Here is an 18,778-nt window from a genome sequence, read left to right as displayed (position 1 = left end):
GGCCATTCCTCGATACTCAGCCTCAGCACTAGACCGAGACACCACCTTTTGTTTCTTGCTCCTCCACGTAACAAGATTGCCACTAACAAACATAAAATACCCAGATGTCGAGCGCCTATCTGTAGCTGAACCAGCCCAATCAGCATCTGTGTACCCTTCCACATCTGTATGACCATACTTGGAAAACATTAACCCCTTGCCAGGAGTCCCTTTGAGGTATCTCAAAATACGCATATGATCTTAACTAGGTGAGCTGACTCACTACACTTACTGCATACGCAATATCAGGACGTGTATGAGCCAAATAAATTAATTTTCCCACAAGCCTTTGATAGCGCTCCTTATCAATAGGAGCTTGATCAGGATACAACCCCAACTTGTGATTCTGTTCACTTGGAGTATCAATGGGTTTACAATCCAACATTCCAGTTTCTGCAAGCAAGTCCAAAACATACTTTCTTTGGGACAGAAAAATACCATGCTTAGATCTGGCAACTTCAATCCCAAGAAAGTATTTCAAGTCACCTAATGATTTCATCTCAAATTCAGACGCAAGATATTTCTGAAGACTCTGTATTTCTAGCTGATCATCTCCAGTTACAATCATATCATCAACATAAATTATTAAAGTTGTTAATTTACCTCTGCGACGTTTCAGAAACAAAGTATGATCCGAGTTACTTTGTACATACCTAGATTTCCTCATAGCTGCAGCAAACCTCCCGAACCAAGCTCTTGGAGATTGCTTTAATCCATACAATGATTTCCGTAGCTTGCACACCATACCCTCTTTAGAGGTCACAAGGATACCCGGCGGAGGATCCATATATATTTCTTCTTTGAGGTCACCATGGAGAAATGCATTCTTGACATCAAATTGTAACAGCGGCCAATCATGATTAGCAGCTAAGGACAAGAGTACGCGTACAGTGTTGAACTTGGCTACTGGAGCGAAAGTCTCCGTGTAATCCACTCCATAGGTCTGAGTATACCCTTTTGCTACCAATCTTGCCTTGTAACGGTCAATAGAACCATCAGCCTTATGCTTCAAAGTAAACACCCATCTGCACCCAACTGCCTTTTTTCCTTTTGGTAAAGGAACTAACTCCCAAGTAGCATTCTTGTTCAAGGCTTCCATCTCAATATGCATTGCATCTACCCAGTTTTGACACACATCCATCTCAATATGCATTGCTTCCATCTCAGATAGAGCATCCTACAACTTAGTTGGCACACATACACTAGATAATTGACACAAATATGATGCATATGACTTAGATAAACGATGAGTTAACATATAATGGTTAATGGGATATTTGGACTTGGCATGTATATCAGGAGAATATTGTACTTTAGGTTTTCCACGGGTAGTGCGTGGGGGCAATGAATAAGTAGACACATCACTAGAAAGTACCTCATTATCACGAGTTAATTGGGGGCAGTGGCAGGGCAGAGGGGGGTCCTGTATCAATTTCATCTGTACGAGAGTCGCTAGTATCACTGTTATGTCCTTTTGAGAGAGGCTCGAAAAATTCCAAAATATCACTGGGCGACCGGTCGTGACATTCTTGGCGACCGGTCGTGTCACTCGTATCGTCATTGTCGTCACTCATCGAGGCAGGCGACCGGTCGTTTCCTATGTGCGACCGGTCGCTTTCAGGCAGATTCGTTAGCGACCGGTCGCTCACTTCTATGCGACTGGTCGCTTCCTGTTCGCCAAAAATTCCTTCTTCAGGTCCAATATCTTCCACATTTTCTACTCCGAAACTCTTCAATTCACTCCCCCTCTCCCCCTGAATTGAAGAGGAGGGGGAAACATAATAGAGTACTTCTTCATGAAAGGTGACATCCAAAGTAACATGTACCTTCTGAGTAGGCGGGTGATAGCACTTATAACCCTTCTGAGTAGTAGAATAGCCAATGAAGATGCAACGGAGAGCACAAGGATCAAGTTTACTCCATTGATGGGAGTAGACATGAACATAAGCAACACACCCAAACACCTTCGGAGGTAACTTAGAGACCGAAACCGGAGGAGTATAGGCACACAACACATCAAGCGGAGTCTTGAAATCAAGAACCCGACTAGGAGTACGGTTAATCAAGTAGGCCGCGGCCAAGACACCATGTCCCCAAATATGATGGGGAACAGACATATCCAACATAAGAGAGCGGGCAACTTCAAGTAACTGACGATTCTTCCTTTCAGACACGCCATTCTGTTGAGGAGTGAATGGAGTGGTAGTTTGGTGAATGATATCGTGATCACGAAAGAACTGGTTCAATGTATGATTCACATATTCACCGCCATTATCGGTCCAAAATACTTTAACATGAGTATGAAACTGAGTAGACACCATGGCACAAAAATCAGGGAGAATAGAGGCAACATCATGTTTATTCTTCATCAAATACACCCATGTTAAGCGAGTGCAGTCATCAATAAACGTAACAAACCAACGGAAACCATGAGAAGTCACACGAGCAGGACCCCATACATTAGAATGGACTAACTCAAAAGGCAAAGCAGCTTTATTATTACTTAAGGGAAAAACAGTACGGTGACTCTTGGCCATTACACAAGTCTCACATTTGAAGCTAGATGCATCACAGGAGCGGAATAAAGATGGAAACAGACGCTTAAGGTAGCCAAATGACGGGTGTCCCAAGCGACAATGCCATAACCAAATTTGCTGTTTGTCTTTGACACTGCAACGTTGAACAGTATTAACGACACGATCATGAACTGGTGCAGAAGGTAATGTCAAATAATACAACCCCCTTATCCGTTTACCATGCCCAATCACCTCGTGAGTCTTGAGATCCTGAAAAGAGCAATGGGTAGGATAGAAAGTAGCAGAAGCATTAAGTGTATCAAGTAAGCGACCAACAGATAACAAGTTACAATGGATATTGGGAACTAATAATGCACGAGATAAGGATAGAGTTGGGGTGAGAGAAATGGTGCCCTCGCCAGTAATTGGAGAGGGCAAACCATTAGCACTAGTTATGTATGGGTCACGGGTGTTACTAGACAACTCATCAAAAAATTTAGCATCATAAGTCATATGATCAGAAGCACCAGTGTCAATTATCCAAGTATTGGAGCCAGTACCTGGAATAGAGTCAGAAACACGCAAATTTGCAGAAGCAGCAGCAGCACTAACAATGGAATTATCACCCATGATTGTAGCAGAAACTCAACAAATCACGCAGAGTATACAACAGAACACAGCACAGACACAAATATGGCAGATGCACGAAGACAACAGAGGCACAAACACAGTAGAGGCAGATGCACGAACACAGTAGAGGCACGAACACGACAGAGCACACAGCGGAACACGGCAAAAGCACAGACACAAGAACCCTAAAAGAAATTAGGGCACACAGTAGAACACGGGTGTGCACAACACACACAGGTCACCAGAAACCTGGCTCTGATACCAAGTCAAATAATATGGTAGAATATTTTCAGATGTATTTCATTCTCTGAAATGAGGTATTTATAATACAAGGTTATAAACCCTAGTAGGGTTAAACTGGGAAAACAAGTGGAATCCTAATTACATAATATCTATATAAAAGGAAATAAATAAAATAATATCCTAATAGAATAGGATATCTCTCGCTAACAATTATTTATTCTTCCACAGATAAAAAGATAAAAAGAAGCTTGATTCTTTTCTATGGTTTGTCTCTTAAGCAATTCAAGATTGATTCTTTTCTTATATGGCAAGATTTCTTTTGACAATGTGTTTTACACAATTTTTACTTTAAGTATGTGATAGGGTATGTCTCTAGAGCAATTCAAGATTGTGATTCCTGAAATTCCTGCATATTTCACGGTATGAAAATTTTCTCTTTAATTTTTATCAGCAAAGCTGTATTCATAGTTCTACTAGCACACAACGAGGAATATCCTTTACACTGTACTGTTGAATACTATGATAAACTGATGTTAGAATATATATATATATATATATATATATATATATATATTGTTCGTTAGTTATATGTCCCTTAATTTTATCTTTTTGCTAGAACCATTTATGAAAATGTTACTTTATAAGTATACAACATCATATTAGAACATAACCTGCCCTATTAGCCTTGTTTTTTGATCCATGGTTTTTACAGTGTGACTTTCTAATCCCTTAATCGGATTGTATGCAGTTAGTTAAATGTTACCTATCCTTGCATTTGAGATAGATGAACATCTATGCACTATTCAGATTAGATAAACATCCATGCACTGCATTTGAGTTGTGGCTAGTTTGGTTTGTTTTGTAATTAGCTTGTATACCTATTATTTTCTTTTGTACTTGTATATAATGTCTTTGTTGCAATAAGATGGCAAAGAAGAATCACTACAAAAAAAAACAAAAAAAAAAACAGTGCAACAGTCACCATAAAGGCTTTAGTCACCAAAAAAAGCAAAAAAAGGTGACTAAAAGCCTTTTTAGTCACCAAAAAAAGCAAAAAAGGTGACTAAAAGCCTTTTTAGTCACCAAAAAAGTAAAAAATGGTGACTAATGCCTTTTGTCACGGCCACAAATGTCACCAAATAATGGTGACTGTCGCCACTTTTTTTACTAGTACTTCACCACAACTGAACATGTTGCAAGTGGATCCCGAAAATTGTTAGCATTGTGAAATGCTCAAACTATAGCCATCTTCATTGACCTTTGTATCAAGGAGGTGGATCTAGATCGTCTCGGTACTCACTTTAATAAAGTTGGATGGGCAAGGTTGGTTACAAATATTAATAAGGAGATAGGAAAACCATATGAAAAATTACAATTGAAAAACAAGTGGGATTTACTAAAAAAAGAATGGAAATTATGGAAAGATCTAAAAGCTAAGGAAACTAGCCTTGGGTGGAATGTCGCTAAGAATACCGTTGATGCATCTGAGGAATGGTGGCAAGATAAAATTCAGGTATTTGAATTTTTGTTCTTGTTTAATATAGTATTGATATCCATGTTTTTTTTAACTATGTTTAAAAATTTATTATAATATTTGTAAATGTCATAATGCAGGCAGAACCCAAATATGCAAGATTCCAATTTGAGGGTATTAGTCCTGAGATGGAGGAGAAGTTAGTTTCACCGCAATTACTAAAACATAAGAAATTAAAATTAAAAAATTGTGGATCCCACCTTATAATTCATAATCCAATATTCTAAAAACTAATAATTGAATAATTAGGGAAGGCTAGTTGATCTAATTCCAATTCATTAAATACCCTAGGTCTCTTAATTCCAAGTAAGTAAAAATGCCTATATGAGATCAACTACTCCCCAATAATCAATCTAATTCCTAGTTTTTTAAGTATTGATATTAGTGTCGACTGGAAATGGGGCATGGTAAGGCAACATGTTCTGGTCCCACTATTCGGAGGTTTGAATCCTTCGGTCATAGAGCATACTTGACCGTGGTCATTTTATTAATATATAATAAAATATATATCTATATCATAATAAAATATATAAAATAAAGGTTGTCTTTTCAAACAGTCTTTCGTTTAAGAGTATAATATTGGTATAGAATATGATTCTTGTTTCTTTTTTTAACATAAAATCTGAATTTTTTTTTCTTCATACATTTAATCGAGTTCAAATAACACACATATGAAATTGAATCTATTTGTGCCTTGTTAAATATTACTGATTTTACATTGCAAAAAAATAACAACCCAAACCTTCAATCTTTTCTTACATAAGTCATTTATCTATCTTTTTTTTAATTGTTAATGGTTGAATCCAATAGAGATTTATCTCTCTCTTATGATGATAAAAGTGAATAGTCTAGTGTAAAACCTTATGCAAAATGCAAATAATGATATCGGGTAGGAAATTATTCAATCAATTAAGTCTTTTTCAATAATTTATTATGAGTTCTTGGTACTTGAATAAGTGTGAAATTGTTGAATTTATCCTATCACGTTACTTGAAGATATTGATTTAAAATAACTTGTTTATTCGTGTTATGTTAGGTATAATTATTTAAATAATAAATTTATAATATATAAAAAAAATTAAACATTGGGGTTAAATTGATTGAATTCTTATTGAGACTTCTTCATAAATTATTCATTGTTCATATATGGTCACGAGAAGCCCAAAGACATTTAAACCTAATATAACATATAATGTTGGTCATGCGTTACTCCAAATTGTATTTTGGGAATTAATTCATTAAATAAATATAGAAATAGTGTGCATGCCATGCCAAGCCAATAATACATTTTTCATATGCCAATCACCTACCAAGCTCACATGAACCCAAGTCATGTGGTTTATGGGGCTTGCAAGAGGGATTGTGGTGTGGAAGGTTACGGAGGTCCACAAGGCCCCCGGAAGCTCTTGGATAATAGAGACTTTGGGCTAGCTACTTGGGAGCACCAAAGTCCAAGCCCATTACTTGGAGTTCTCCAATGTGGGTGAGCAAAAGAGATATTCTTCAAGCACTCCCTTTTACCCATAGGAAATAGTCATTTTCCAATGCCTAGCTTTACCCGCTGGAAATAAGAATGTCCCAATGCTCCCTATTACCCGTTGGAAACAAGCCAATTCCAACACTTCCTTTTATCCATAGGAAATAGTCATTTTTCAATGCCTAGCTTTACCTGCTAGAAATAAGAATGTCCCAATACTCCCTTTTACCCGTTGGAAATAGACTAGCTCCAACACTTCCCTTTACCTATTGGAAACCAAAGAGAGCCTTCACCTTTTATAAATTGGGAGGCATTGCTCAGGCAAAACCAACTCCTCTTGGTTCCTGCAAGCCTCTCAATAACCATGAGAACTCACCCTTTTTTTCAACTGTTGCAAGCATTCCAATAGTCATCACAGTCATTCCTGAGCCATCAACCTCCATCCTTTGGCTGCTGCCAAGGTCTAAAATATCGGTGGTATCGGAAATATCGGAAGTCCAAAAACACGGAAATGTCGATGGAAATATCGGGATATTATCGGTATCGGTAAAAATTGAATAAAAACCACGGAAATTGTAAGAAAAACTTGGAAATTTTTATTGAAACTTTGCAGGATGTTTATTTAGTCAATTATCTATTAGTTTATCACAAAAAATTGGAAGGAAATGCATTGCATGATGTATTTAACTTATTTAAGTTGATTATATAGCAAGCTGGCAAACACTGTAAGTGTAGAAAATATGTAGTAATTAATGAAAGAAGATTAAACACACCATAATCATTTATATATAATGAATTACTACAATATTTTACACTTTATACATTGCATGGTAAGATACATAAGTGACTTAGTACCACATAGAGTTCCTATGAGGTTCAAAATTTTCACTATCTTCATCATCTCTATGTGTAGAGTAAGTATATTGTGAAGAGTAGTCATCAAATGATAAATCCCCAAAATAGTTTTGCATGTAATTGTTTCTCATCTCATGTATTCCCCAAAAGGAATGGTCAAAGATTCATTCTCATCTCATGTGAAAATTTGTTTCTTGCAAAAAGAATTCAAAACAAAACCATGTATATATATAAATATTTTAGCAGATTTTCACAAAAACATAAGTGATATGGTGGTTAAGGTATTGAAGGAGTAAAATGGTTTTCACAAAAACCATGTATATAAATATTTTTGGGTTTCGTATCGGGATACTATCGATAATATCGCGATATATTGCCCAAATCATGCATAAAAATGTTGAAATTATCTTCTCGATAAAAATATCGATATATTGACGATAACACCATGGTTTGTTGCGAAAATATCGGCCCCCCAAAAATCCGATATTATCAGGATAATATCGACATTTAGTACCTTAGTTGCTGCAAGCATCCCAGCAACCATCGACCAATTCTCTCAGCTGCTGCAAGCTCCTAGCAGCCATCACAACCATGTCTCCTACTTTCTCATCCATGAAATCCATCATCTTCTCTATAAAGCCTCACCAAGCATAACTCCAAGCTTTTCCTTCCTCCTCATACCCTTCCAAGCTATAAACACCACAGCCTTCAAGCCTCAAGCTTTTCCTCCCATCATCTCTCTTGAAACTCTTAAATCCCCATAACCATAGCCACAAACAAAAAATTATTAACACCCAAACTCAAGCATATCCAACACCAAGCCAAGCACATGCATTCTCATTTGCTAAACTTATGGGTCTTTAGCACCCACACTCCAAGCTCTCAAGCCAAGCTCACACAATCTCAGTTCAACATTAAGAAGTCATCTTCAGCCATCCAAAAGCACGACCAAGCATTTGTCAAGCTGCTGGAAAATCTACTCAAGCTACTCATCCATTCATCCCCATCTCTCTCTCTCTCTCTCTCTCTCTCTCTCTCTCTCTTTCTTTCTTTCTCTCTCAAAAAGCTCCATCCCAGATCTAAAACACCCATCCTCTCAAGCTAAGTTGAAACCATAGTCATCACCTTCTTGGTAAGAAAATGCAGACATCGCAAGCTCATCGTCTGGCTGCTGAAAACACCCAAAAACTCAAGCCTTAATCCTTTCTTTATGCTCATTTTCTCTTAGAAGACCATGCTAAACCCTAAACATCACCCAAGCATTTATGTAAATTACCATCGTAAGAGTCAAGCATCATAATTAACTTTCTCTGTTTCAAGAAACCCATTCAAGCTGGTGGGAGCAATTCTAGAGCTGCCGGAAGATATAGTCTAGCTACATTTCCAAGCTTTTACCTTTCCAACTTTCTCTCTTGCTAGACTTATGGGCTCTTAGCTCCCACGCCACAAGCCTCTCATGCCAAGCATAGTAATATCTTGATTCACCAATGCAAACTCTCATGGCAAGCCTGCACAACATCAATGCACCATCTCCAACACTTTCCAGAGCCGCCGGAAACGTCAACACAAAATACGCAATTGCTAGAATAAGAATAGAGTACCCCTGGGACTTGCTTCTCCCTTGGGATGCTTTGGGCCTAGTTCTCACTAACTCGGAAAAAAGGGCAACGAAGGCCTGAATTCACCACTCTATGGCGGTCCAAGAATGAAAAAGCCCAGAAAAGCCTTCCGACGGAAAAAGATCCCAACAATATAGAAGAAGAAAAACAAGTCAGTAAGGGGCATCAAATACATGGTGAGCTACAACAATGGTTAAAGATCCTAACGTAGCTAGGTTAATAGATAATAAGCATGCCATGACATTGTTAGTCCGTTTGATAATGATCGAGTGACATTGCTTCTTCGACCTAAACAAGAATTCTCATAGATATTATGCAAAATGGATCTTGTTTATCGCTGATCAGAGATTTCCCAAGCTGCATTATATACTCATCACCAATACATCGTAGGATTCATCATGACAAGGGCTTTTGATCATGGAGCTATTTTTATTATTATTAGAGATTACAATCTGAAACAAAATGAGGATAATGTATTGGCAAGAATGTTAGACCATAAAGAAGCCAATAAGGGGCATAGTTAGACAATTTATCTCTCTCAACTTGAATCCCATGAGGTTGGCCTTGGAAGGTTTGAACATAAGCAGGTTGGATTTGCAAATCCTCCAGATGTAGAACGCTCAGGGCATTGAACCCTTGAGCTATTTTTCAACATGACCTCCCCTACAATATGGTCATTGTAGTAGAGTTTAATCACCAAGTTCGGGAAGTATTGTGTGTTTCCTCTACTCCTATGACACCAGAATATCGAACCATGAACGAAGAAAGGCATGAGAGAAAAAGCATATTGGCTAGTGATTATGAGGCCAAATTCAATAGGGAAAATTATTTAGTTGCAGAGAAAAAGAGGGGAGGGGGGGAGGGGGGATGTTTGATAGTCACGTCTGCTATTGGTGAAATGATAGAATCCATAAAAAATATTCAACAGGCTCTGGAAGAAATTCCAGGGACATATTAGAATTTAGAAATACAATACTTTGATAGAGAAAGGAATCTAGAATGGAATAATTTTGAATATCAATGTAATTACCTATTATATTGGTTTAGGTTTTTTTTTTCGGAATAATTATATTTTACCTTGAGCAGGGGGTATGTTAGGGCAAAACAACTCAACATTTTCATCTTTAATGGAATGACAAGGAGCAGCCCCACTCTTGCAATCCAAGTAGCCCAGCTTGTACATGTCGATAACGGCCTCAGACTTGGATTGTTGAGCACCTTTATAGTAGGCATCAAAATTAGCTAGAAGCTTGCGCTCAAGACAAAAGTAGGCCTCCTTATGACCATGCAGGGTAGTAGCAGAAGAGTTGAGTTTACTATCTTTTTTAGCAAAGGAACTTTTCAATCCGCGTATGCTCTCCTTCATTTTAGACATCCTCATTTCATGGCGGGTCTGCTTGACTTGGAGCTTGCCGATTAGATTAACGTTCTTCTTCTCCAACTCATTGAGCTGAGCAGAAGAGGGGGCTAGCCTGATATATATGATCAACCAGCTGGGCACAAGCTGACGAGTTAGACAGAAAGTTCATCTTGAGTAGATCAGACACACATGCATTGACTGGACCAGACCCAAATTCCACTTTGGATTTGAGCCGAACCTTGTGCACGTCTAACACTGGCAGGTGCCGGGCACACTTGACCAAATTTCCCTTCTAACTAAGACTCAACAATTCCTTCAAGGTTTGACTTCTGCTGAAAAATCGGCAGTCCCTTGTAAAACAGACATTTCCTAAAAGTTTCCACCTGTAAATATACAATTAATATTGAAAACCAACTCCCAATCGTTCAGCATACATCAAATAAATAACTTTGAATGGCTTCAGGTCCCTTCATACCAAATAAACCATTCTGCCATCTGAAACTAGTCTCAACTCTTAAAACAACATGAATACGTTATCAAGTTCCAAAATAACTTAACTGAACAGATTTTCAACACTTGATTTTGTGGCTGCACCTAGTAACTCTAGGTTGCCTACGTACCCTTACTAAAGGATCAAGCCATATGTAGTTCTTTCTACATAAATTATAAGTAAACATTGGAAACTTAATCAAATAAAATCGAGAAACCTTCATAAGTAATTCAAATCAATTCGCTGAAACTCAAGCAAGGGCTAATGATTTCAGAACAATCTTCCACTCATCCCACATGTGCATAAGTATATATATATATATATAATTAACTTATTACTTATAAGTAGAAAAACGATAAAATTATTAAAATAGCATTGACCACGTGAAACCTTAATGTCAATATCAACAATTTAAATAAAATATGTTTCCCCTTTCCACATGTAAAAACAAATTCATCACTTAAGTAAATAATTGTGAATTATATAAAATCCTTGAAACTTAGAAAACTCTCAATCCTTGTCTCATAAATCAGAAAACATGTATTAAAACCTTCACCAGTAAGTACCAAGATAAAATCATCAATTTTAGTTTAAAACATCTCAAAACTCAAATACTCACCACCTAGGCGTACCCCCATTCCCACTCATAACCAGTCAATTCCAATAATATTCCGTTAATTCCAAGTGTCACATGTACGACACATCCTCGCATGCCTCAGAAACACAAAGTCAACCCGAGCCGCATTTCTCGCAGAAATCGAGGGACACGTAGTCAGCCCGAGAATGCACATCCTCGCAGGCCGTGGAAACACAAAGTCAACCCGAGTCGCATTCCTCAGCAGAACTCGAGGGACACGTAGTCAGTCCGAGAACGCACATCCTCACAGAACTCGGGGGATATGTAGCCAGCCCGAGAACGCATATCACACGGTTCAGGCGTACCACACAGTTCAGGCGTCCCCAAAACTCGTAGGGCATTGTCATAAATGACAAAACTGTTTCAAAGGCAATTGGAGGGGTACTCATGTGATGGGTTTGAAAACCATATTCCGAAACTTATCATAAACTTTCCCTTATTCCACAAATCCATTTTCCAAATCTTTTATCAACTTTCGAAAAATCAGTTCTCAACTATATTTAAGTAATCCAATATCACTCAGTCATATACTTTAATAATCATAATAATAATAATAATAGATAATGTTACATAATAACCCCAAGGGATCCCATAACTTCCAATATTGCATAACCTTCAAATATCAAAATAATACCCAAGAATACCATAAAATACTATAACATAATCTCATAATCCAAACATAATCAAAATACTTCACATAACAGTTAAGCCTCGTTTACAAGATCGTTGTAGTACTTCTCGAAGGATGAAACTACCTCGGAAGACTCTCGGTCAACCGAGTGGTCAAACTTCCCAAATTTGGTCAACCAAGCCGGTAAGGGCCATGAACTCTGATTTATGATCTGAAAGTTCATATGGCTTCAACAAGGTTTACTAAACATGTCATGCAAGTTTGGTCCGAATCGAACGGTCGGATCGCTTGCGATCACACGATCGAACGGTTATCATTTAACGCAAACTTTAAGTCATGATCCACTAATTCCTACGTGATCCTAGGGATGCCTAGATCAACATATATGAAATTGGAATCGATCCAAAAGTCCAAACATATCGAACCCGGATAATGCCTAATATGCGATATCCGATCGATAGTCAAACGATAACCAAAATCAAATCCGAGCATACCGTCGTGCTTGAGATGACATATGGATCATTTTAGGACTCAAAGACTAGCCACAAAGTGGCCCACGCGCCACCACACGTGCCGGCAGCATGTGGGTGTCCATAGTAATTCCAGCGATCGGAAAATCTCCAAACCGCCAGTCAAGACCTATACCTACATGATTAGAACAATGAGTGGAGCAACTTTTGTTCTTGGACCAAGGCCAAAAAGTGACCAGAACTTGCCGGAAACACGAGCTGAAAACCGGCCAAACTTTAAGCGATAATTTCAGTTTCAAAACGCAGAAATCTATCCTAATCAACCCAACCATCAGCTAGAACACATTGAGAGGATGAAAAAGCATACCTGGATCGAAGAAATTGGTGGCCGGAATCGTCCGAACGAACTTCCGGGAAGTTTTACGTAAAAAGGGCCGGTTTTTCTCTTTTTCCGGCGACCACAAGCGGCGGTTCCGGCAGCTAATGGGTAAAGAGGGAAGTGAGCTTGACGTTTTGGTACCAGTATCTTGAAATTTGGTGGCCGGTGGAGGTGGTAGCAAGCAAAAATTTGGTGGTGTTGTTGTTTTTTTTTTAGGGGGGGGAGGGGGAGGAGGCTATTTCGAGACGGGGAAGAGAGAGAGAGAAGAATTTCTGGGTTTTTAAAAACCCTTTTTGAAATAATTACAATTTTGCCACTGGGTTTCTTTTGATCGTAACTTCTTCGTTACAACTCCGATTTGAGCCCACTACGTGTCTATGGATTCATCTCGACACAATTTACACCATAGTACCATTCAATTTCCCAAAATATTTCCCAAACAAAAAGCCAACTTTAAGCCCATTAAAATATTCTCAGGGTAAAATTGTCTTTTGCTTGAATAATTGAATAATTGAATATTAATTTAGGATCGGGTTATTACATGCAGCCCCCTACGGAACTAGGCTTGTCAACATTTGGAGCAGTTGTTCGCGTATTCGAAGAACTCTTCGCTCGAGCATACGACTCTCTAATCTTCTTAGCCGCAGCCATCCTCTCCTCTAAAGGAGTCAACGATCCTGAATTAGCTCCATGCTTCACTGCTCGCGGCTCGGCAGATGGATAGAGATTGTTAGATGGAGGAGCAGTCCTCCCAGTTTGATCCTCATCCCTTGATTGGTGTAGACAACTTGAACTTCAGTGAGGAATGTCAGCATCCCTTTGTTTCTCGGCACGAGAACTGGTTCGGGAATAGACTTCTTTGCAGGGCAAATTGCAAGTTTTGAGCTTGTTAGTTGGAGACTTTAGCATAACGTCTCGAACATTCTCTTGCTCGCGGTGTTGCAGCTTCATCTTTTGAGGACCTAGAGGTAGCCTCCTCTTCTCATGGAGTTCAATCGAGGACTCCTTCCATTCGGCATGCTGATCATCCGAGTCTGGGCCATACTGCTTCCATCTCTCAACATCCTTGGTAGGGGCAGACCACCACCTTCGTCCGATAGGGACTCCTTCCATTCGGATGTTTAGGCCTCTGCGAACCTTAGCCAGTTTCTTGCTGATATCATCCTCTATAAGCATAAGACAGAAGTTAGTTAGTCACACATCAAAGAATTCAAATAAAATTTAAATAGATCATCATATTATGACATACCATCACAGTAAGTGAGGGGAACATATGGACCATCACCGACCTCGCCTTCCCACCTTCTGCTGACCTCCAACACATCAGCATGCCACACATTATTTCCTTGGCTCAGGCTATAAAACAACTTGACATTGCATACACAAACCTAGGCGTACTTCTTGTAGTGCCTCACCTCAAAGAAGTAAAAGAACTCCCACACCGTCAGATCTAGCTTGAATAAGCGGTTTAGATTATGAAAACATATGATCACCTGGTAGAAATTTGTAGTACATTGGCTTGGGGCACACTCCATGACACAAAACACGTTCCTCAAGAACTTCGACAATGGGAACGTGAAGCCTAAGGAGAAGTAGAAGGGACGGAATATGATAATCTTGGCATCTGAATCGCTTGGATCCACGCGAGGCACATTGTTAGTTAAAGGCGTCGCCAGCCTGACATGCACGTTATCGGGTATGGCAAAAGCATAGGTGGCTCGCCACTTCTAGAAGTGAGCCTCGGTCGTAACACGATGCAGATTAGCCACAAATATATTCTTGTATACCTTGGAACCACCTTACAAGTGAAAAGGATATTTGTGAACTTGGTGATTGATTACTCTTATCGGAAGACATGATCACTAAATAGTTGCAAGAACGGGAAGAAATTGCAAGTCAAATAGCATGTCAAAACCCTAAGTTGCAGCCAAAAAAAAAAAAACCTGTTCAAATTAGCCCAAGCCACGAGCAAACAGCCCAGGCCACGCCGAATCCTCACCAGCTCCAGGCCAAGCTGCTTGCACAGCCTGGGCAGCACCAGGCCCACAGTACGTCAGCGCCCATACAACTCCAACCTGCGCCGTCACTATGCTGCATCAGCCAAATGAGCCTAGCTTATAACGTGACAAAACAAAAGTGCCGGCTACTGCCGCCACCAACCGATGCCACTGTCGTAGCCAGGCCCACCCAGCTGGTCCTCACCACGAAGAAAAATGAAAAGGAAAAAAGGTTTGACTTACCTCGGTGTGCACGACAATCCTCTCCTCAACAAGCAGTACAATCCTCTAAGATCTCTCCCTCACAAGCTAGAAAGTAGAGGAAACTAGTTTGAAATTTAAAGAGGAGTGAAGAGAAGCCTTGTATTTATAGAGGTTGTGTCACATCCCGGGATCAGCTCCGCCGTAGCACGATGTTGTCCGCTTTGGGCCCCCCTCTCTGCCCTCACGGTTTTGTTTCTGGGAGCTCACAAGCAACTTCCCAGTGGGTCACCCATCCTGGGATTGCTCTAGCCCCCAACTTGCTTAACTTCGAAGTTCCCATGACTCCGAAGCCAATGAGCTCCCAAAAGGCCTCGTGCTAGATGGATGCGGGCATGTACATATAAGGCACATCAACCCCCTCTCCGTTGGCCGATATGGGATCTTACAATCCACCCCCTTAGGGGCCCGACGTCCTCGTCGGCACACTGGCACCACACGGCAGAGTGGCTCTGATACCAAATTGTCACATCCCGGGATCGGCTTCGCCGTAGCACGATATTGTCCGCTTTGGGCCCCCCTCTCTGCCCTCACGATTTTGTTTCTGGGAGCTCACGAGCAATTTCCCAGTGGGTCACCCATCCTGGGATTGCTTTAGCCCCCAACTCGCTTAACTTCGGAGTTCCCATGACTCAGAAGCCAGTGAGCTCCCAAAAGGCCTCGTGCTAGATGGATGCGAGCATGTACATATAAGGCACATCAACCCCCTCTCCGTTGGTCGATGTGGGATCTTACAGGTTGGGCATCCTAGGCCAATAAAGAATCACAAACCTATTCCAATTGGGAGCCCAACTCCAAGAAAAAGTCAAAAGCCTACTCCAATTAGGAGCCCAACTCAAAGAAGAAAGCCCACATGCAGTTGGAAAGCCTGATAAATATTTCTCATCTCCTCCATGCCACACAAGCACCATGCAGAAGCTGAGAGGCATTTGTGGAAACACGTATTTCACTAGCCAATAAGAAGACGACATGTGAAAAATGAATATTCCTTAAGTCAACTAATTACCCTAATTAAGTCCTATTTAATTATGGAAACTATCTTTTATTTAATAGAGGAATATCTCCCTAAATCAAGGAATTAATTTTCACCAAATCTCTTGGATTAATTCTTATCATCTTTTTGGGTAAGAATAACCATAACCAAATAATGATTATTCTCCCAAAACCCTAGCATACAAGGAGCCTATATATACATGGCTACACAAGGCATTCAAGTTAATTCTTCTCTAATTTTGGAACCCTACACAAACCCCCCCCCCCCCTCTCCCCCTCTCTCTCTCTCTCTCTCTCTCTCTCTCTCTCTCTCTCTCTCTCCCCTCTCCCGCATGGCTCTGGCCACCCGGCTCTCCCCATGAGAGAAAACTCCATCCATTTTAGCTATTGTCGTATCTTTCTTAAGATCCAATCGAACTAACTTAAGCATCGGAGGGCCTTTAGCTAACAACCTCCAGCTGTGGTCTATTGACTTAAATTTTTTTTACAGGAACCAAGGGAGAAGAAAGAGAAGGAAGATTGAAGATCAAGGAATCAACCCATGAATATTCGCCGTACGAAAATTTGCTCAACCAGGGACTATGAAGAATCGATCTCAAATGAAATTTTGTCACAACGATAATCCAGTGAGCTTGGTAGTAGGACTTAACTTTCTCACAGAAACTACAAGGGCCAAAATGAGCTTCTCCATTTTTGGGGTAATGAGCCTCTGCATCGAGGAGAGCTTTTGACGTGTAGAATACCGGTTGTTGGGCCCCCAACTCTTCTCGGATGAGAGCTAAGCTGAAGGCTGAGTCGGACACCACCAGGTAGGCGAACATGCCCTTGCTTAGCAAGGGCTTTGAAAGCATGGAAGGTGAAGTGAGGTATGCCTTCAAGTCTTGGAAGGCTGCTTTGCACTCTTCATCCCACTTGTCTCTTTGTCCTTTGTTCAAGGCTTTGAAGAATGACCTGCACTTGTCGGAGGATCTTGAAAGATTTTGGTTGAGAGCGGCTACTCTATACCCATCAATTTTTGTATCTCTTTCGTTGTGTCAGGCGACTTCATGTTGAGGATGACCTTGATTTGATTGGGATGTGATTCGATGCCTCTTTGGGTGACTAAGTATCCCAACAATCAACCGGATGTGACTCCAAATGTGCACTTGCTTAGATTCAACTTCATGTGGTATTTTTATAGTAGGTTGAAGGCTTCGTCAAGGTTCTTGATGTGATATGCTCGCTGGAGAGCTTTGATCACCATGTCATCTACGTAGATCTCCATAGTCTTTCCAATATGCTCCTTGAAAATCTTGTTCACAAGCCTCTAGTAGGTTGATGTGCTGTTCTTCAACTTAAAAGGCATGACTTTGCAACAGTAGGTACCTCTTTTGATTATGAATGAGGTCTTTGCTTTGTCGTCTTCATGCGTCATGATTTGATTGTAACTGGAGTAGGCATCCATGAAGCTGAGCAGCTTGTTGCCGGAAGTTGAATCTATGAGCTGATCAATTCTTGGCAGTGGAAAGTTGTCCTTTGGGCACGCCTTGTTCGGGTCAGTGTAGTCAAAGCAAACTTTCCACTTGCCTTGGTCTTTCTTTTCCACCAAAACAACGTTGGCCATCCACTCTGCATAGGAGACTTCTTCAATGAAGCTGGCAGCTAGGAACTTGTCAATCTCGCTTTGATGATTGCAACTCGCTCGGGAGCAAAGCTGTGTCTCCTCTACACTACTAGCTTGCTAACTTGGTTGACATGTAGCCTGTGACAGATGATCTGCAGGTCAATTCCAGGCATGTCAGACGATGACCATGCAAACACGTCTTTGTTGTTCTAGAGGAAGGTAGTTAGCTCCACCTTCTCTTCTGGGCTTAGGCACGAGCTGATCTGCACTTTTCTCTCTTGCTTGTCAGGATTAAGGGGTACTAGCTTAATGTCTTCTTCGGGCCTCCATCCTTCTTCAGGAGAGGCTTTAGGGCAGATTCCCTCATCTTGGTCATAGCTCTTTGATTGATATTGGGGAATGGTTATTCCATTTCCCTTCTAGTCTGCTCAACTGTCAGGAACGGGATCTACTTCCTCCCCTCCTTGTTCTGCTCCCTTATGATCTACTTGATTTACACGAATGAACTGGGTTTGCATGCTCTTCTCCAACCTTTAGGCTGAGCATCTCCTCGTTATTAGCTGATTGTTGTTGATCTGCCTGACACCGCCCTGATGGATTAGGTAGCGGATCTTCTGGTGTGTGGCCAAAGTGATGACGTAAGGGGAGACTTCGTCAATGATCATGAATGTTTATGAGCTGATCACCGGTGGAGAATAGACATCGAGCTCTATTATCCCCAAGGTGACTGTGATCACCCTATTGAAGTCGGTCAATGACTTGGCTGACTTGTTGATCTTGGTCTCGATGTCCATCTGCTGGACAACTGAAAGCTGCAAGATGTTGGCTGTGCTGCCCTCGTCCACTGAAGTAGGTCGATCACGGCCTGCACAATCTAGATGTTGATGACGAGGACATTGTTGCATCTTTCTTCTAGAAGCCGATCACGAGATCGTCTTCTATTGCAGGGCAGCTAGTTAAAGCATCTACAATGGGCTCCCTAAATCACCTCCTTAGACAAATTTTAGGGAGGCATTGTAAAAATGTAACTCCAACCATGCTCCC

The sequence above is a fragment of the Prunus avium genome, chromosome 6 (assembly GCF_965620075.1).
Source record: "Prunus avium chromosome 6, drPruAviu1.hap1.1, whole genome shotgun sequence".
In the NCBI taxonomy this organism is placed as follows: Eukaryota; Viridiplantae; Streptophyta; class Magnoliopsida; order Rosales; family Rosaceae; genus Prunus; species Prunus avium.
The sequence above is the reverse complement of the archived record's forward strand: the minus strand, read 5'-3'. Positions refer to the sequence as shown.